This window comes from Mirounga angustirostris, unplaced genomic scaffold, assembly GCF_029215605.1.
Source record: "Mirounga angustirostris isolate CCGP_5_RB_7025 unplaced genomic scaffold, mMirAng1.0.hap1 SCAF_1, whole genome shotgun sequence".
In the NCBI taxonomy this organism is placed as follows: Eukaryota; Metazoa; Chordata; class Mammalia; order Carnivora; family Phocidae; genus Mirounga; species Mirounga angustirostris.
In genome coordinates, this window is record NW_026991709.1 from 46,516,086 (window position 1) to 46,538,217 (window position 22,132).

A 22,132-nucleotide genomic window follows, 5' to 3' on the forward strand; every position below is an offset into this window, starting at 1 on the left:
ATCTGGATCCTTTATCACTATACAAACAAAATGAGATAAAGAATGATTTGAAATGAGACTTTCAAAAAGAAAGTTCCATTATTCATTGCCATCTCTTCTCTTTTCCCTTTTGTGGGAAAAACGTGTTTCAAATACCTGCTCATAGAATTGCTTCAATTTTCAATAAGACTATTTCTACAGAGAAAGACTATCCTGTTCAGTAAGAGATTTTTGCTTTTATCTCCCCCTGAAGCCCCATGACTTTCTGAAGGAAGGTAGTTCTTTATCATAGATTTTCCCAGAGCATTTTTGTCTCTATTTCTAGTGAACAACCTGAGGCTCTTTGAAAAAGGCTAAGCCCTCTACCAGAAGGTCAAGGGAGGTCACATGTCTTTGGAATTTAACAGTGATGTGCCCCTGGCACTTGCTGGCTTACCAACAGCCCTTCAGGAATCATCATGCCAACAGGCCAACCATGCAATAAAATCCTGTGCCTGGCAAAGCCAAGAGCAAAGTGATCAAACAGTCTGGCTGCAGATTAGATTCTAACTTATTAATAAGCCTTCAGAAAATAAACCAGAGTGAGTCTTTAACAGCAACAGTTTACAGGAGATGTTTAATGATTTCAGAGGTCGGCCACACCACATGCCTTCCTTCTGACTCAGGGAAGAGCAGGACGGGCAGAAGACACGCTCAAGAAGCCAGAACAATCAGCTGTACCTTTTCCATTTACAGCTAAGTTTATTTGGAGTGACTGGAAAAACTTTCAATGAAAACTTTTTTTTAAATAATAAAATAAAAGAATTTACCCAGCTATCATGAGCCAGACAACATCGAGAAATAATTATGGGTGGGTATTTTCCCCTGCCTTGTAAAGTATTTACAAATTATAGCATGAGCAAGCTCTAAAGTAAATGGTAAAGATAGCAATAATATTTAACTTGTAAATTTTTTATATTTAGCCATAAAAGAATCGCCATATGTTTAAATCACATTTGAATACATATAAATAAAATTCCCATCTGCAGACGTGAGCCAGTGGCTAAAGAAAGAATCCATGACTCCTTTTCAACACATCGAGAATACTGGAGAGGCTTAGTACCTTGTTTTTATAAAATAGAATTCATTATCACCACATCAGCAAAAGTGTTAGTATCTTAATTTGGGAACTTTTAAAAATGAAGAGAGTGATACAATAATAAACTCTATAGAGAAATTTACTGTTTATGACGTATTTTATATACTTTCCTTCATTTGAATTAGAGGAAGATTTTATCTACATTTTACACATGAGACAGTGGAGGCTTAGAAAGATTAAGTAAATTTCACATAATTTAGATAGTGAATGTTGGAATTAGAATATGAACCTGGATCATCCTACTCCTGAAGCCCTCTTCTTCCTACTAATTCAGGCTGAACCTTAACAGTGTCACATCCAGAGCATCCTGGCAACATAAATCAGAAACTATAACAAAGGAAAGCAGAATGATGTGTAAGAGTTAGTAAACAGGATTCAGTGATTAGGAATGTACTTTTCAAGAAAATAGAATTCAAATAAGATATTATTGAACAATAAAAGCAATTAATGTGTATTGAGGATTTACTCTGTGCCAAACAGAATGCTGAAGCTTTTTTTTTTTTTTTGCATTTTATCCTGATCACTTTCCTTATAAACAGGAAATTATGTGAGAGAGTTAAGTAACTCCCTCAAAGTCACATAGTTTTAAGTAAAGGACCCAGAATGTAGAACAAGGAGATCAGATTCCTGAGCTCTCCCCATTAACTGCTACATCATTGACATTTTATCCCCAAAGAATCATTCACAACATCCTATTACTAATCTGTAGCAAGCAGATTTTCAGTGGTGGAAGGACAAGTGACATAAGAAATGCCACTGATGATCAGCAGGAAGAGTTTTGTAGGTTCATGATTTTAAAGGACACACAATCCAATTTTTTTTAAAGATTTATTTATTTATTTTAGAGAGAGTGAACGTGCACCAGCAGTGGGGGAGGGGCAGAGGGAGACAGATTGAGTCCTCAGTGGGGGAGGGGCAGAGGGAGACAGATTGAATCCTCGTTGAGTGCGGAGCCCCAAAGCAGGGCTCAACCCCAGGACCCTGAGATCATGACCTGAGCTGCAATCAACCGACTGAACCACACAATCCATTTTAAACCTGCCTGTCATTTTTAAAGAGTATTTCTAAAGCCCCCTGTTCATTAATGCCAAAATATATGTCATTTATGGGGGACGAAAACAGAAGATCTTAAATCATCTATGAGAAGCCATTGTAGTGTCACAAATAAAAGTACTGAGTTGAACATAAAAAGTCTTGGGATCAAGTCCCACTTTGCCACCTAACAATGCAGCCACCCTGGGCAAGACAGTCGCACTGAGTCTTTCTTTCCTCTTCTCCAAAATAAGTCTACCTCTCCTGACTGTAATGAATATTAAATGAGATAATATATGAGAACATGTCTGGTGCTTACAAGGTGCTCAGTAAAAGTCATTTGATAATAATCACTACCAATTACTGAATGCTTACATTAGTGCCAGCATAATGGCCACTTAGGTGAGTAGAAGCTTTGAGTGTTGCTTTCTACATATTGCAAATAAGAGCACTAAGGATCTTTTTGCCTTGTAGTTCATTTGATGAATGCTGGACTCCCACTCCAGGATGATGCTGTGAGCATGTAATGGTGACAGTGTGGGCTCTTTATGGGATGATTTATATCTCTGGTCTTTGGGGTTTTGGGTTGGGCGAGGATACAAGGGCTGTTTTTTGTTTTGTTTTTGTTGTTGTTTGTTTGCTCACTTGCATTAAATGGCACTGCATCCCTCTTCCGCCAGTTCCCCAAAGGAGGAAAGTCCATGATTGCACAGCCCCTTCCCAGTTCGAGGCCACCTCCCTCTTGTGGCAAAGCACATCATGTATAGACAGCTGTGGCATCATCAGGAAAAAGATGGCTGTCCTGGGTGTCTCATCTAAGGTCTTAGCTCATCCTACAGGCTTCTGGAGTTTTATGCTGCTATATCCTTCAGTACTCCCACCGAGGCTGCCAGGGTCCCAAATGCATCCTGGCCCCTGCATTTTGGTGCAGTAATATGCCTTCTTTTTTTTTTTTAAGATTTTATTTATTTATTTGTCAGAGAGATAGAGAGCACAAGCAGGGGGAGTGGCAGGCAGAGGGAGAGGGAGAAGCAGGCTCCCTGCTGAGCAGGGAGCCCGATGTGGGACTCGATCCCAGGACCTCGGGATCATGACCCGAGCCAAAGGCAGTCGCCCAACCAACTGAGCCACCCAGGTGCCCAGTAATATGCCTTCTTAAGCCAAGTGAATGCTCCCTATAACATTCAATGCCAGCACATCAAAATCCTTCCTTACATGAATTTTATTTTCTTGATAAAAAATATCCTAACTTTTTTTATCCTTATGCCTTAATTATCAAGAAATCTTTCAATCCAGGCTCCTTAAAAAAAAAAAAAAAGGTTCTAAGAAGCCCAATGTTAGAATAAGGAAAATTGCAAGCTATAGTGGAAGGCATTTTAGTTCATAAAGACAAAGGAAGAAGGACCATAAGAGTTTTAAAAGACTTTGTCCCTCAAGTTCAATTACCTTAGTTTGTTTGTCTAGGACTCCAATCTCAACCTCACTTGTTCATGCCTTCAACACATAGATATCGGTATATGTGCCAAGCCCTATGCTAGACACACCTGCCCTCATGAGCTGCAGCTGAAAGGCATAGAAACCAATAGAAAGCCACTTGGGGTATAAATGCACAGAGACTGTAAGAACCCCCTTCTTTATCTTCAAAAGGGAGGCCACTTTTTGTGCATCTTTCAGGCTAGTCAAGGTGTTCTGAGTCTTCTCTGGGGCCATCGTCCTCTTACAACCTGCCCATCCCAACTCAGCAAAGGTCCCCATCAATGTCAAGGATAATAAATTCAAACCCCGACCCGCTTGCTAGGTGCCAAAAAAGTGATAAGTCAGCACCTTAATAGACATAGTTCAGATATTCAACATATGTATATATAAATGTACAAAACCGTAAACTTTTAACTGGTATTCTTTTAACTAAAATTATTGTGAATTTTTTATTTTGTTGCCAGAGAGATGCAATTAATACTGATGGTCCTAGAAATGACACTGAGAGATCCTGAGGTCCTGGAATAGAGTCAGGTACTTTATTTACAACAAATCCTTATTGGATTAATACTATCTGAATCATTGAGAAAAAATAAATTATCCTGAGCTGAGTCTTGGAATTAAAATATATTTAACATACATTTTCATAATCTCGAATTCTAATCTCTGAAAACTTCAACCCTACAGAACACAACTGAAGACAAAAAGGAAGTCAGGCATGCTCAGTGGTTAAAAGAGAGTGGTCATTAAGGTTCATACTCATAGCCATCACATGGACTTCTCACTTCAAAACTATTTGTTTCCACTTTACAAATCATTCTAATGAATTTGGTTCTCCAAGTCCTCAGAACAGAGCTAGCTGACTTGAGGTACCTAATTAGAATAGGGAAAGGGACTGCAACAAGTAAATGCACTTCCACAGAAGTATGGAAGCCCAGCAATAAAGGAAGAGAAAAAGAAACTATAAAGAGATAAGTGTTTTTAAAGCATAATGGCATTCATTGAGGAGACAAGTAGCCATATAGCTTTAGGAGGTTTCTTTTTAAAAAAAAAATATTTATTTATTTATTTGAGAGAGAGAGAGCGCAAGCGTGAGTGGGGAGAGGGGCAAAGAGAGAGGGAGAGAGAGAATCTCAAGCTGACTCCCCACTGAGCCGGGGAGCCTGACATGGGGCTTGATCTCACAACCCTGAGATCATGACCTGAGTCAGATGCTTAACCATCTGAGCAACCCAGGCACCCCGTCTTAGGAAGTTTCTGAGGGAATCACTGAATTACAGCTGAATATAATTATTGACATATTTAGTAGTGTCTTTTAAGATTTAAGGAAATTTCATATTTTTAAATAGATCCTATCAAAACAAACATATTTTGGTGCTCACAGATGTAAAAATATCAGCTTTGGGAAATGTTTAATTATCCAAAATGGCTCATTCTCTAAAGATTTGGGAAAGTTGAGGTTATTCTGATATATATGAGTATGTAAGCACATGCACACACTTATGCATATGAATTATATGAAGTAGAATTCATGGTAAGCTAGAAAACCTCATGTCCCTAACATGCAGTATAATGGATTATTAACTTTTTGGTTGTCAGCTTCCAATAAAAACATGATCAAAGTGGTTACCTGGAATCCAAAACCTTGAGTTCATGCTTTCTTTTCTTCTACTGGTGCCGAGACCAGGGAAATTACCTCACTGCTCAGTGACTCAATTTATCTATTTGTATAATGAGAAAAACAAAAGCTTACCTCACAAGGGTCTGGTGGACTTTGTTCCTGTTTCAAAGCTTGGAAATGCTTGATATAAATCCCAATAATAGCCTGGTTTGGGGTTATTATTTTTTAAGCAAACACTGCTCAAGGAAAAGATGCAAACTGGTCTTTCCCTGCTTTTCTTTCCTTACAATCTTTATTTTCCAAAGATCACCACAAAGAAACAAAGAGCCAAACACTCTGACTCATGTCTTTTTCTAATAGTGTTGTGGTCAATTTGCTCTTGCATAAAAAAGTAGTAGGGCAGCTTTGAACTCTGGGTTTTGGAAGGCCAAGAGTGGAAAAACGTCTTTAACAGCAAGAACAGCACATTCCAAATCTGTCCAAATCTGTCCAGTGTTAGAAAAGTCCGCCTGGGCTTGCAGTTCCCATTGAAGCCTTTTCTGTTATCAGAACTTTCTGACAGAAGAAGGGGCTGAATTTTGCCTTTTGATGAAATGCTGAGTCAGGTATTTTTTGTCATGTCAGACCTTATTCATTCAAGCCTTAAGATGGTTTCTCAGTTTAACTTGCTTTTAGGACAGATGGGAAAATGGTATAACTTTGTGCCTGGAAAAGCTGGCTCCATCCTTCTTCGGGAGGAAAAGTTCTACATGGTTCAGAAAGCTGAAGATACACTAAGTCTCCACACAGATTTCTGATACTGAAGGTGGTTATTACATTCCATCATTGATGAGATGTCATGCTTTTTGTTTTCTTAGATGTTGCTTTCTTAAAATCTCTCACAATCTAATACAGTCATATAACTTTATAGTCCTATAACTTTGTGAAAGTACATTCACAATCTGAAATATGTATGTATGTAAGTCTTGGTACATTTCTAAGTGACTAGTGAAGTTCTTTGGCTATTAAGGTTGAGCATCTGGCTTATCCACATATCACCCAATTGAAGAATTTATCTCAGTACTAAAATCTTATCACCTAAAGTACTTGAAGGACATCTCAGGTGCCTTCACTCTTTTCTCCCTGGGAGGAAGTTTCCATAAAAACACTCCCAACTTACTGTTTCCCACCACACATCTTACCTACAGACCATCCTGTCCTTTGCTCCTTCCCTCCTGTTACAGTGGAAGAGATATTCCTCCCATATTCCCTGGGTGCAACTCATCCACCCCTCCTGCCTTCTGGGGACTTCACTCTGAATCATTTGTACCACCTCTCTATTGTAGCTGGAGTGCTTTCTTTCAGCACAGCCCAGATCGTGACTCAGCTCTGTTTAAAATCTTTCAGAGATATTTCATGGCCCTCAAATTAGAGTCCGAACTCTCTCCCAGGATTTACAAGTCCTCTCATGGTCTGGGCCTACCCATCTTTCCAGATCCATTCCTTGTCATACCTCCTGCTGGCACCAACCCCACTCTATAGTCACATTTCTCTTTAAGTGCCATAGCTCTTTCATCCACACTGTTCTGTCCTTCTGCCTGGAACAAACTGCCTTCTCATCATCTCCCAACTACCTGATCATTCCCAGAAGCCTTCCTTGACCCCAGGACTGGATTAGTTGGCCCTGCTGTAGGCTCTCACATTGTCCCAGAACCTCTCTATGGCATCTAACACTCTCACTGTGACTGTTTCATTAACTGTCCGTTCGGCTGGTCTATAAAGGACGTTATGGCCTGAATTGAGTCTGTCTTCTAAGCAGTGTGTCCCCAGCACAGGAGTCTGAAACTGAGTACAGATATTCAATATTTGTTGAACGACAGAATGAATGAAGGATACATAAATGATAATTAGAGGAACACAGATAAGAGACAAAGCAGCAGATTCAAGGATCAACCAGGGTTCTAGAAAAGGAGAGTGGTCAAAAGTCTGGCCAAAGAAGTCAGAAATCAAGAAGTCTTTAGCAACCAACAGTGCAAAGTTGGAATAAAATGTCTAAGACAGGCCCTTAGCAATAATATATTTTAAGCAAAAACTGATAATCATAATCCCCAGCCAGGCTCTCTCATCATTATCTTGGGCAAAGTTTCCCAGAGTGTGCCATGACATGGTCCAAGGACTACCCGCATCATGAGTCCTCACCCCTCACCTAGTTCTATTGACTCTGGATCTCATGGGGTAGGCCAGAAATGTACATTTTTAACCAGCATCCCAGGGGATACTTATGCACCTAACCTCAGGCTTGAAGTGGGACAATTACAACAGCTGGTCAAGTAGGGAGAACAAGATATAGGAAGCAAATACCCTTCCCAGTGGTAGCTAACTGAGTATTGTGAGCCCCCAGCTGCTCTACATGTGGTATATGACTACTGTAGAAGGACATCTTTGACCTGGTTCATCAATGGTGAGCAAATGCATAGCTGTCTCATGGTTGGCCCTCAGAAGTCCAACAAGAGTCATATGTATGAGGGAAGGGCTGTTATCATGGCACTTTAGTCATAATTCCCGCTTACTGTGACCTTCCTTCTCCTGTTTGAGGCATAGCCCAGTCTAATCCATCTAGCATTCTGTCTGGACTAATGAATACTTAATCAACATTCAATAAAACAATATTCCCTTGTCCATGACCTGGACAAAGGACTAATAATAAATAACTATGAAAAATTCATTGTAAGCTATTACTCTTCTGAGAAAAAACAAAAATGTCCCCTTTATCCCCTCTGAGACTGTGGTTTTAAAGCCGTTTCCAATTTTGCATTATTGTCAAAGAAAAATAATTAGATATGGCTGACTGAAAAAAACATCTAGAAATCTCTATCTGAGGAAAAGAGTCTCACCTCAAACGAACATTTCCTGTTTTGATCTTATGTTCCAAGCAGTCTCATTTTTTCCTTTTGGTTTTACATATAGTGTTGTCATTTATGGGCATGCCTGTAATCTGTTATGCTCACAACAAGTCCAGAATAAACACTGATTTTTGTTACTATTCTATCATTTATAGCTTAAGATTACTCTCCACCTTTCTCCCAAGACTCTGTTCTATCACTGGCCATTTGACGTCAGTACACTGCACCTTAAGTCCTTGATAAACCAAAATGTATGTGATGTGGGCAGAAAACAAAAACAAACAAACAAAACTACATCTTGATTTTCCCAAAGTAGTTTGAATCAAATGTTTTAAGTATAATTGAAAACATATTTTTACAAGCAAATAGAGCCAATAAACTAGAAAAGCCATATGGAAGCACCAGGCCCCACTTCTCTGGTTTTTAATCAACTGCAGTAGAGGTCCTTAGGAACAGTGAGACACTCGTGTGCCAGCATGAGATCACACAGAAGGACAAGTGCTCCTCCACCAGCATGGTACATCTGTTGCAAGTGCTCTGTACAGAAACTTCAGCAGGGAAAGAAGAGGAAACATGTAAGGCCACCACAACTTTCTGTAACCTTCCTGATGTCACTGTGGGGATCTCATAGGGTCTTACACAGCTAATGTAAGTGTCCCCCTCGGGTCCCCAGATGTAATACCCTGATTCTCTTCCTATAATTAGGATTTTTTAAAATAGAACTACAAAGGAAATGTCTCCTGGGCCAGGTCCTTTTCTCAGTTGCAGTGACACAACTCCTACCAAATCTCTGGGCCACTGTTGCCCTTCATCCCAATGCCAGATATTTCAGTTGGCTTGGCCTTTCCAGCCCCTGAAACTAGAAGTCTCTGGTGCTGCAGTGGGGCTGGCAATGGGAAAGGATTCTGGGCTAAGAGACTGAATCCTTGGCATACAGTGAATCATCTGGCATGCTGGCTTTTCCTATAATTTCTCTAGCTATGAATTGGAGTGGATTTATTTACTCAATTTATAAAATGGCACCATTCGTTAAAGTAAATCACTTGAGGTAAAAGAACTAATTATAGAGCTTTTAGTCAAGGTAAAGTAAAAGCTTTTTCCTCTAGTCCTGGGGGAAGAACCCAATGTCTGAGTTACAGGTTTTTACTGTATGTATGTGTTAAAGTTCCAAGGGACATGATTTGACCCAAATTTGTTGAATCACTAACTATGATGTAACAGGCTCTTATTGTTTGAAGAACAGAGTAACTATGTATATAAATATCCCTTTCAATGTCTATGTCAATTTTTAAAATCTATCTCTTATGCAGTGCTGACAAGGGAATGGAGATGGGGGAATGATCATACATCCACTGGTAAGAGTTTAACTTGGTACAACTTTCAGAAGTTGAAATAGTAATTCCACATAAGCAAGAATCTATCCTACAGAAATACTCACATGTTTGCCTTAGGACATAAGAATAATGATGTTCATCAAAAGACAAAATCAACAGAGTGAAAAGGCAACCTATAGAATGGGAAAAAACACTGGTAAATCACATATTTGATAAGGGATTATTAGCCAGAGAACTGCTACAACAGAACAACAACAAAAACAACAAAATTTTTAATGGGTAAAAGACTTGAATAGACATTTCTTTAAAGAAGATCCAAAAATAGCCAACAAGTACATGCATGACGAGATGCTCAACATCACTAATCATTAAGGAAATACAAATCAAAGCCACAATAAGATACCACCTCACACCCATTAGCATACCTAGTATTTTAAAAAAAATAAAACCGAAAATAACAAATGTTGGTGAGGATGTGGAGAAATCAGAACCCCACGCACTGTTGGTGGGAATGTAAAATGGCACAGCCCCTGTGGAAAACAGTATGGAAGTTCCTCAAAAAATTAAAAATAGAATTACCATATGACCCAGATATTCCACCTCTGAGTATATATCCAAAATAATTAAAATCATGATCCCAAAGATATATTTTACACCCATGTTTGCTACATAGCAGCACTATTCATTCACAAAAGACAAAAGATGGAAGTAACCAAAGTATCTACTGATGGAGGGATGAAGGGATAAACAAAAGGTGGTATACGCACACAATGGAATATTTTTCAGCCTTAAAAAAGAAGAAAATTCTCACATGCTATAACATGTATGAAACTCAAAGACATTATACTAAGTGAAACAAGCCAGCCACAAAAAGATAAATATTGTATGATTCCACTTATATGAGGTACCTAGAATAGTCCAATTCATAGGGACAAAAAGAAGAATGGTGGTTGCCAGGAACCGCAGAAGATAGGCAATGGAAGAGTTACTGGTTCATGGGTATGGAATGACAGTTTTATAAGATGAAAAGAGTTCTGGGGATTGATTGCACAATATGAATGTACTTAACACTACTGAACTATACACTTAATGGTTAAGAAGGCAAATTTTATGTTGTATTTTACCACAATTTAAAAAAAAAAGGAAAATGGTGTTGATTATAGTGATAGCATCCATCGAAAAGATGTTATATATACACATGTATGAACTTAGAAGAATGTACAAGATCTATGTTTTGAATCAAAAAGCAATTTTCAGGACTTGATTATAATGACTGTATTAGTTTGCTAGGGCTGCCATGACAAAGTACCACAAACTGGGTGACTCAAAACAATGGAAATGTGTTGTCTCACACTTCTAGAGGCCAGAAGGCCAAGATTAAGATGTCCAAAAAGTTAGTTCTTTTGGAAAGCTATGAGGAAGAACATGTTCCCTGCCTCTGTACTAGCTTCTAATGGTTTTCTGGCAATTTTTAGCATTCCTTTGCTTGTAGATGATACATCACCCCCAGTCTCTCCCTTTAGCTTCACATGGGATTCTCCTTGTGTGCATGTTTAGTTTTGTGTCTAAATTTCCCCTTTGTATAAATAAGGACGCCTGCTTATTGGATTAGGGGCCCACCCTACTCCAATATGAGCTCATTTTAACTAATTATATCTGCAGCAAACTTATTTCCAAATAAGGTTACATTCTAAGGTATTGGGAGTTAGGAGTTCAATACATGAATTTGGGGGAGACACAAGTCAACCCATAACAATGATGTATTGTATGTGAATATATGAAGGCCTGAATGCTACATATCAAACCACTAACTTTAGTTACCCCCTGGGAAATGGGGAGTGAGGAGAGTGGGTAGGCAGTATTTATACTTTTATCTCCACACTTTTGAATGGATTGAGAAGTGTTAAACAAGCATGTGTAACTATTGCAAAGTTAAGCAAGCAACTTAAAAGCTTTTAAGGCACCTTGCAGATGTCCATCAAGGTAGATATTAGGCTGTCCTGGAGATAAGTGGGAACGGCAACAATTAAGTGATCCAAAACCGTTAGAATATTTTTCAGATATCAGTGTGCAAAGCAGTAGTATTTTATATGTTCGCCAAAAAAATAAAAGGCTGTGAGTCAGTGGCAGAGTGGAAATACACTGCACTAGGGGTCCAGAGAGCTAGATGGAGTTCCATTTCTGGCACTAGCTGGCCATGTGACCTTAGGTTCTTAACCACACTGGCATTTGCATTTTTGCCTTTAAATATTTATATAAATTTCAGATACGCAGTACCTTGTCCTATGTTTATTCAGATCTGGCTGATACATGTATGTTGTGCATCAGCACAAAATTTGACTGAGCCGAACAATAGCCAACCATCACTTCTCCTAGACAATGATCTGAATTAACATAGGAGGCCATTGATCTGACCTGTGTGCTTGAAGGACAACATTGCGATGTTATACGACCAGGCAGCCTGATTCTTCCATTCTGCCTCTGCAAAGAGTCTATGCCACTTCCACTATTGCTAAGGGAAGGGCAAGTTCCACCACAGACCCATATGACAAGCAGAACTGAATTCTTCAAACCTGTGTCACTCTTCCAGAGCTTCTCTTCCTTTCTCCATTCAGTCAGGAAATCATTATTAAGTACCCACTATAATAAGCTAGGACTATATGAGGCCCTGGGGATTTAATGATCAGAAAAAATAAACAAGGTCCTTATTCAGTTCCACTAACGTCAAGAAAACAATGTGAAATATGTTTTGGTAAAGGAATTATACAGTGTATAATTGTGGGGTGGGGGAGAGCAGCCAGGTCTCTGAGTTAGGAGCTCCTAATGCAGACTTAAGACTTAAAAGGTTTTCCAAAGGTTTCTCTTCACAGAATGGCATCAACTCAGCTTTGAAATCATGAGGTAATTTTGCCTACTACCCACTGGCTTTTGAAGAAGTCTGTTTTCTAGTTGTCTCTATGGCTGCTGGAGAAGGGCATGGCTCAAACAGGAAGTAATCAAGTCACTGTGGTTCAGCTGCTCAAAGAAAGACAATGGCATCTCTGACCAATTTGTTTTAGCTAGTTTTCACTCTAGGTAGGAGAATCCACTCTGCCGAATCCAGATATAAAGGGCTTTGGGTATTGACCATAAGACATGAGAATAATGAGGAATACTGATTCTTTCCTCATCAAAATCACTATCTGCTAAAGACTGTGCCTCATTTTCACTGACCATTCCATTAAACACAAAGCATCCATTTTAAAGTCCTCAGAGTGCATGTTTATCCATTTCTCCAGGCAGAGCACATACCAAGGTGATAGGGCTCACATCCCTTCTCTGTTTTCTCCAAGTCCCCTGAGAATTCTTGTTTCCTGTCCTCATAATATTTTTTTAACATTAGATTACAGAGCTCAAGTAAATACACAGTTGTTGTGGGTTGTTGTTGGTTTTTTTTTTTTAGATTTGTTAGTTTTAGAGAGAGCACGCACTGCATCAGGGACAGGGGCAGAGAGAGAGGGAAAGAAAGAATCCTCAAGGAGACTCCCCACTCAGTGGGGAGCCTGATGTATGGGGCTCAATCCCAGGACTCTGGGATCATGACCTGAGCTAAAATCCAGAGTTGGCCACCCAACCAACTGAGCCACCCAGGTGCTCTTTTGTTGTTGTTGACTTTTAAAGGAGTCCTGATCAAAGTGGTGGGAGTAGTGTTTGTCTTTGTTTTGTCTTTTCACTGCAATATGCTCTATAAATTTACCAAATCCCAATTAAGGTCTGACTCTTTGACCTTTTTTATTTTCCAGCAATGACCATTGTCATTTTTTCCTGTAAATGATTTCTAAAATCATTTATATACAGCAGAAATTGCCTGAAGTTCACTGATTTGGAGATTTGGGTGCCCCTTCCTACAGGCATTCTCAACTTTCACATGAGGTTCTTGGAGCCCGTAGCTCTCTGGCCCCTGCTCACTGACCTTTGGGGAGTAGAAAGCATCCACCGTCTCCCCTCACACAGAACAGGCTTCTCACCAGGAGCACTGACCCCCCCATCAGCTGAAGTTCTCAGTTCCTACCTCCCCATCTTCTCACACTTTCTCAGATAGAGTGGGATTGGGGTGAGGGCTGATGGGGAGGAGAAGAAATGTTAAGTTTGATTATCCCACGCCTGGTATTTCTGGGGTCACCTTAGTAAGGCCACATTGGGGTGTGAGGAGCAATTGGTGAATCCTTTTAGATTTACCACTTCTCTGTTTTCAACTGGGACCCTACACATCAATTTCAGTGCAACAGGCAAAGTCCCATCAACATCTTGTTATTTGTGCTACAAGAAAGATTGTCTGTCTTTTATTCCCATCGCTCAGAGCCTAGCATAGTGCCTTGTTCTGTAAGCAATGATGGAAATACTCAACAAATACTTATTAATTCTTACTATTGGAATTAGGTACTTGAGACAGTGACCAGAAATTCTAGACCTCACCCTGAAAAACCTGCTGAAATAAGATTGCAGGTATCATGTCATGAATCCTGATGAAGTCACTGAGACCTCACACCCTGGAGGGAATTCCTAAACCCCATTCTGAACCTTCACAGGGTTGTCTCAATGCTCTAATCATCAGAAAATCTCCCATATGGAGAAAGAACAGGGGCCGTGTTTTAAAAATGAAATGCATGCTTAGTGAGAAATTAAAAACAAGCGTTTGATGAGACCAACTTTTATCTGTTTGAGCAAGCTCTTTGAGCTTCAAAATGTTTCCTTAGCTCCTGGAATCTAATGTCACCAGAGTCCCAAATTGGAAACATTGTGCCACAACTCACAATTCATAAGTAAGAATTCTCCTGCTTGGGATTTGATTCATATTGTGGGCCTCCTCACTGGGTTTTCTCCCTTTCACAGCTCAGATAGATAAGTGTGGCGGTCCATGTGGTTTTATTTGCACATTCACAGCTTCAGTGAACTTTTTGAATCCTCACTGAACACATTAGCTACATCCCTCTGTAATATACACATTCAGAGAACAAAAATTCAGATTAGTGTGAAAGGTTTTGGGGAGGGAGGATTTATCTAATTCTGTTGGTTTCAGCTTTCCATCAAAACTTGTTTCACATCCTATATAAACCAGTTTCCCTCTCTGTACTTCCCTCACTCTCCCAGTAATAAGGGACATGTCTACTTTTCTCAAACAAGTGCCACAGCAATTAAAGAGAAAAATAGTTTTGGGACACCTGTGTGGCTCAGTCAGTTAAGAGTCTATCTTCGGCTCAGGTCATGATCTCAAGGTCCTGGGATCGAGCTCCGAATCGGGCTCTCTGCTCATCGGGGAGCCTGCTTCTTCCTATCCCTCTGTGCTTTCTCTCACTCTTGCTTACTCTCAAATAAGTGTTTTTTTAAAAAGAGAGAAAAATAGTCTTAAAACAAAACTGAGTTTATGGAAGAAATCCCCTTTGCCCCATCAAAAATTTTGCAATTAACCACGTGTCCCTCGCATGTCTTAACCTCCAGTCTTCATTTTCCTCACCTGTCAATGTAAGGCCAGGCTAATTTATTGTCCATTGATTGCTTCTTTTGTACCACTTTCCATGGAGAGCAGTTATCATATGTTATTATTTTATTTTGTATTTGCGATAATGCTACATGAAAAGAATTCTAATCTGTATTTTATAGATGAAGAAATAGATGCAGGAAGGTTAAGTAACTTGCACAGCACGTGGATAATTGTAAAACCTGAATTCAAACCCTCATTCATTTAATTCTAAAGCCCTAGTTCTATGTGTTACAATATGCTATCACCTAACTGAGCTCTGTACTCCCTAAACTATTCCTTTAGGTTCTAGTTCTGAGCCATGAACTTATTTCATTTCATTGCAAGAGACATCACTGGTAAATTACTATTGCTAGTTTTATTTATAATAAAAATAGTATACCTTACTATTTTGTAACAACTGTTACACTGTGAAAGGTGGAGAAAAAAGAAATAATACAGCCTCCCTCAGAAGACTGTCCTTACTGTTGAGAGGAAGTTTTTCTCCATCTGTGGCTCTCTTCTATTCCAATGTATTGTCAGTACTTTAGAGTGAATTTGATCATTGTTTCCTATCCCTCTCTTATAATGGGAAATAGTAGAACAGGATGTGCTTAGGGGGAGATACAAAAATATTGTATTGAGACACCACAAGGAATGTTAATTCCTTCTTTCAATCACTGTTTCAGGAGTTGTCTGTACAGATTAAAATTAGAAGGAATGAAATGTCCATAGATGGACAAATGAGGAGCCCAAGACTTACATAAAAAGATTCTTTATCATCTACTCTTCTTGTTTTTTTTTTTTTCTTGTGATGAGAACTTGTAAGATCTCTTTTAACAACTTTCAGATATGCAGTATGGTATTAGTAACTATAGTCACCTTGCTGTACATTACATCCCATGACTTATTTATTTTATAACTTGAAGTTTGTACCTTTTGACCCATTTAGCTCACCCCCCACCACCCCCTCCACCTCCTCCACCCCCCTCCCCTGGCAGCCACCCATCTGTTCTATGTAGCTATGCCTTCTTCTCTTCTTTTAAATAACAAAAATTCAATATCATCTGTGCCTGCTTTTTTGCCCTTGGAGAAATAACAGTTAAGGAAGAGGTGGAGAGGAAGGAAAGGTAGCTCCAACTGATAATTAACTGATTTAATCTCAAATTATCTAATATGCTTAATAAGAATTATCTTCTCCGTATGTGCTGGCCCAGAAAATGAAACATGTCTTGTCCATCACGATTTTCCTATCAGCTAAACACTCAGTGAAAGGGAAGAAACATTTGTAAAATAATACAACATTTTTTTAAAAAAATTAAAAATGAATGAGAATTTATAGACCTCTTTTTTAACTTTGGCAAAGCTATTATAAATAGCATTTTTTAAAACCGTCTGGCTAAAACAAAACAAATGTTTCCTGTCAGTATGGAAAAAGAAATTCCTGTCTAAAATTGTGTTATCGTGTTATCTGGCTTTTAGTCCACTTAATTAAGAAAGCTGTTAAATGTCATGCTACATGTCATCAAATGCCCTTTTTAAAACTGATTTCAATTTTTCATGAGTTCATTCCAGTTTTGTGTTTCACTATTTAATCCTTTAGGGTTTTTTTAAAATAAAGTCATTTTTAAAAGTCAAAGATACACTAGTCTTGCCATAATTACTTTTTGCACATCAGAGTTAAAAAGATACCCTAATATAGAAATACGTTGAGGACCAAGTCATCAACTAAAATAGAATACAGCTTCACACATGTCATTAGTACTTACTTTTAAAGAAAAAAAAAGATATGGAATCTATTTGAGCTGAGTTGAGCTACATTAAGTCTAACCCTCTAATTTTTCACATTAAAAAAAAACTTGAGGCTCAGAACTTGAATGAAATGAAGTTATAAAGTTGGTGGCAGAAAGCTGAGTTCCTTTCTGCAAAAGCCAGTGGACTTGCCTCATGACTACACTCTTCAAAAAAATTTTATTAAGCAGCTACTATGTGCCAGGTACTGTGTTAGGTTCTCATGATACAAAAGTAAACAAACAAACAAAAAAAGTAAACAGCACAGGGCATTCAGTCTGAAGAAGCTTATAATCCAATGGGAGAGTAAATAAATAAATTGATAAGTAAGTTTTTATGTAACAAGCGACTTAAAACCTTAGCAGTTTAAAATAATCTACAATATCCATTTATTATCTCACAGCTTCAGTGGGTCAGGGATTGTGCATGGTTTAGCTGATTCTCTGCTTCAGCATTTCTCACAAGGCTGCAATCAGGGTTTCAGCCAGAGCTGAGGTCTCATCTGAAAGCTCAACTGGAGAAGGATTCACTTTCAAGGTCATGTGGTTGTTGGCAGGATTCAGTTCCTGTAGCCTATTAGACTGAGATCCTCACTTTCTTGCTGGCTATTATCCAAAGGCTAACTTAAAAACCTTACTACATGGATCTCCCCAACATGGCTGCTGCTTTTATCAAAGAATGCAAGTCAAAAGGCAACAGAGAAAGTCTGCTAAAAAAATGGATTTGGGGATAATTGGGGGCCATTTTAGAGTTTATCTGCCACAGAATTCTATAGTAAAACATGATAAATGCTGTGGAGGGGAAAGGCACAAGGGCAGGAGTACAGGGGTTAGGCTTTGAACCAGACTAAGGAGGCTGGGCTGTCATTTGAGCTGAATTTAAAGGATGAGTAGTTATCAGATCAATGAAGAAGGAATGAAAGTGATTCTGGACAGGAGCAGGGTCTGTAAATGCATAGTATAGACTCCAGATGGAGAAACTAAGGCTCAGAGACATTAAGCCTAGCACATGGTAAATATTTAATAAACATTGAATGAATGAACAAAATGCCTTTGTAGCACTAGAAATGAGATTCCACTCTAATATGCCACATAATAACCATATAAGTCAATCTCCATCTCTTTAAAAAAGATAGAAGAGAGAAAATGACAATGTTAGGAGATAGAAGGAAGATATGTTTTATAGTAAGAAGAATTCTAGAGAAAGCCAAAAGCAAATGGAAAAGAAACAGAAAGTTTAGATTTCAATTCTAATATCTATTTAAGTAAAAATAAATGAGGAAATTGCTGTGGTGTCATACCAGCTCTTTGGGGGCGGGGGGGGGTGCCTGGAATGCTTTACAGGAACATAAGGTAATAATGAAATGTTTACAAATAGTTATCACTCCATTCCAGGACGAAAAAAAGTTTTCCAGAGCCTTTTCAAGCTCACCAAAATCCTGTACAATTTCTGACTCAAACACATATGTAATACATCACCTCTAGGACCCAAGATAAGAGATGGTTTATAGTTCACATGTTTATGTCAGACTTAGCATTTTGCCTTAATATGCTATATATATATATATATATATATATATATATATATATATATAAAGTACTTTAGCTGAAGAGCACATTTTTCAAATGAGGTAAAAAAAAAAAGTATTATCACTTACATTAGCAGTAATTACCTAAAAGACAAATATTTTTAAATTATAACCATTATAGAAATTTCTTGAACCAAAAATTGAGTGATAATAACCATATCTCTTCTTGCATGTCAAGTATGATTATATGAAATATAGTGAATGGGACTACACATTTATGATTCTTCCATTCATATAAAGTCAGACTTAAAATCTTAGTCACAGTTAGTCGTACTGTTGTCCAATGGTGATGGGTAATCACACTTGGTGCCAGTTTTCAGAAGGAAAGCAGGGGGCTCTTAGAGTCCATTAGTGGAGACACCTTCTTTTTACTGCCTCTTGGAATGCTAGATTCTTTGCCTTGTTTCTTTCACCAGGTGTAGCACACGCAATCTTTTCTGGGGTGTGTGTGTGTGTGTGTGTGTGTGAGAGAGAGAGAGAGAGAGAGAGAGAAATAATACATAAATGGGCATAGAGAGAAATTTAAAAAGTATAGCTTCTTTCTGCCAATTCTCTACAAATCTGCAACAGAACCAAAATCCTTGAAGATATAAAATTTTTTTTAAGATTTATTTATTTATTTGAGAGAGCGAGAATGAGAGAGAGTACATGAGAGGGGGGAGGGTTAGAGGGAGAAGCAGGCTCCTTGCTGAGCAGGGAGCCCGATGCGGGACTCGATCCAGGGACTCCAGGATCATGACCTGAGCCGAAGGCAGTCGCTTAACCAACTGAGCCACCCAGGCGCCCGAAGATATAAAATTTTTAAAGACTATGGAGCATGGACCAATGGGAAGGAAGATAATTTCAAAGGAATAGGAATAACATTATTTTTAAAATATAAAAAAAATAAAGGTAATAATTAAGACATATGTGATATCAAAACATTCTTTGAAAGTATTATAGAAAAGACAAAATCTTCAGATGCTGTAAGGTTCAGAAGTATTTTTTAATTTCTTTGATGAGAGGATGTTCTAAGGTAGAAAACTTACAGCTCTTGATTATGTGCACCGAACACTGAAAGAACTATGTGTTCAATTATCTAGACTATCTCTCCTAAACCTGCTACAGAGGAAAAAAGCAAGACTTTGGGAACTTGAGTCAGTTGATTGATCTATAGAACATACTAATTGAATTATATGGAGTTTATCCACATTAGAGCCTAAGAGCTTTTAACAGAGAAAAGACACAAAGTTATCTAGAAATGGTAAAACCTAGAAGGCTCTGGAGAGGCAAACACAAAATGAACTAATCCATAGGGAGTCTCCACAGCTCAGAGTAGGAAAATTTACTTAATAACTTCTGCATTTTCAAAAAAAGTATTGAAAACCTATTCACTATTTCAGTGCCTAAATTTCCTAGATGACATCACTTCTTTTATGGAAAAAATAACTATTACTTTGGTTCATAAGAAAGATTTTGTTACCTCCATTAGATCTGTATTAAAACTGCTCATCCCTGACGTCCATGCTTACTTAACTCCTATTTTCCATCTCTTTATGTCTTCAGATTGCGTTTTGAGTGCTTTCCTTTGAGTGCCTTCAGTTTATCTAGTGCTTGGTTTAACCCATCGCTTGAGGTCATATTTTAATAACATATTTTCATTTTTAATGAACACATGTCATTTCTATAATTGGTATTTGATTCTTTTTTTAAAAACCTGCCCTTTTGTTCAATATGCCCTTCTTTTCTCTCATGAATTTATTCATCCTTTTATCATTAATCATTTTTTTACATAATTTATGTGCTTTTTTCTGTTTTGAAATGTTACTTTTAATATTTCTGCTATTGTGCATTCCTCACTCACAACATTACATGTGTTTTTTAAGGCTTTAATTTTTATTGTTTTTATTGGATACTAAATTATTCTGTGTGCCTCTCCTGTCTCTTCCCTCTCTCTCTTCCCAAAGGTAACCATGATCCTGAATTTTATGCTTATTTTTCTTTATGATTCTATCATTCCTAATACACTTATTTTTACACCTTTCTTAAGCACCTTTTAGATAATTATACTATCAATAGTTTAATTTATCTAATAGAATTCTTCCATTAGTTGCATCAACTAACTCTCTCTTAAGCAGTGAGTTCCTACTTGTGCCTTGTAATTTCCATCTGTGAGCTTGGCCTCAGAGAAAGCTGCCTCTCACCCCCATACTGATTATACCCAGAGTGTGGAGATTCCTTTTGGGGACTAGCTTTGCATTTCCTCTGCTGGAGCTCTACAAGTTTCACCAGTTCACCCCAGCTTTACCTTGGACTCTAAAGTTGTGTTTCTGCACTACTTGGATCATTCAAGTTCAGGTCCCACAGGCAGCCTAGTCTGGACTTCCAATTTCCACAGGTCCTTCCACCCGTGGCTCAGAGCAGACGATCTGTTCCATGCCACATCACCACGCGATACACCAGGCTTGTCTCTGGACCAGAGTTTCCTAGCTCCCTTCATGAACTGAACAAACTATTTCCAGATCTATTTCCCCACTGTACAAAGAGCTTTAGACATTAGCTTTATATATCCATGCAACTACCTTTAACCTGCCTGGCATCAACCACCACTCATTACAATGACTTAAGTTCTCTTCCTTTCCTGCCACTTAGAGATACTCCGTTCTGGCATTTGAACTCAGCTTTATAGCTAATTTTTTTTAACTTATTCTGTAGCTGGCATTCTTATATATTTCAAGTTAGAAGATATCTTTCTTACATCTGCTTAGTCTACCAACTTTCCAGAAATCAATACTGTAGCTAAAAAAGTAAATTTGGGGATTTTTGTAGGATTTTGCTTAATATCTTATTGAAGTAATGCTTTGTAAGAAATAGACTCATTCCTCTGAATTATCAAACTTTCGTTTTTGTTGAATCTTCTCTTTCGTGAACTTTTTTTAACATTAAGAAACACTTTGTTGTGAAAAACGATACAAGATCATAAGTCTATTTAAATTACAACATGTGATTGGTAAATGGGCGACACATAGTTTAATATCACTTACTCTGGCAGACAAAATATAAGGGAGAAGGGCTTGCTTGCCTTTCTTGATTAAGAGTTCAAATCAAGAGTTCAAATTAAGTCTTCTACTAAAAAGAGATCTGAGTGAATTTTCAGACTCAGTTATTAGGGACATCCTTCTTCCTTTCAAAAGTCATATGAGGGGCACCAGGGTGGCTCAGTCGTTAAAGGTCTGCCTTCAGCTCAGGTCATGATCCCAGGGTCCTGAGATCGAGCCCCACATCGGGCTCACGGCTCAACGGGAGGCCTGTTTCTCCCTCTCCCCCTACCGTGTTCCGTCTCTTGCTGTCTCTCTGTCAAATAAATAAATAAATAAATCTTAAAAAAAAAAAAAGCCGTATGAAACTACCACCCATGAATTAGTCTAAGTCATTTTATGTATCTTTATATATCAAAACAGTTTTTGCCTTTGGTGTGACTAATCTGTCTATTATTCACCATATTAATCAATCTCCCTATTGTAAGCCCTTAACATAAATATGTGAAAGTAGATTTTGAGAACACTATTTTGAGAGGAAATATTTCTTTCTTGTTTTTTATGATTTTATTTTCCTGCCTTCATTTCACTCTGAATCTGAGGCAATTGTTGATTTGGGGGTATGTCTTTTAAAATCTCCTTTTATGTGCCATTTTTAAAGAAGTAGCAGAGCAATGTGTTAAGATTCCCAGTTCTGGAGTCAGACTGCCTATGTTTCAAATCAGCCTCCACCACTTACTATGACTTGTGTTACCACAGCAAGCTTTTTAACCTGTG

The 22,132-nt window shown here is 38.2% G+C and overlaps 1 protein-coding gene across 4 annotated transcripts in view; it reads left to right on the forward strand.

Moving 5' to 3' along the window:
* COL8A1 (collagen type VIII alpha 1 chain) overlaps positions 1-22,132 on the forward strand; it is a 160,592-nt gene that overhangs the window by 12,033 nt on the left and 126,427 nt on the right. The window contains exon 1 of one of the 4 annotated variants that reach the window (XM_064589871.1): positions 9,455-9,483. The exons of the other annotated variants lie outside the window; for them this stretch is intronic. The gene's annotated coding sequence lies outside the window, so the exon portion shown is untranslated. Of the gene's footprint in view, positions 1-9,454; positions 9,484-22,132 lie in introns of those variants that run through there. 4 annotated transcript variants of the gene reach the window in all.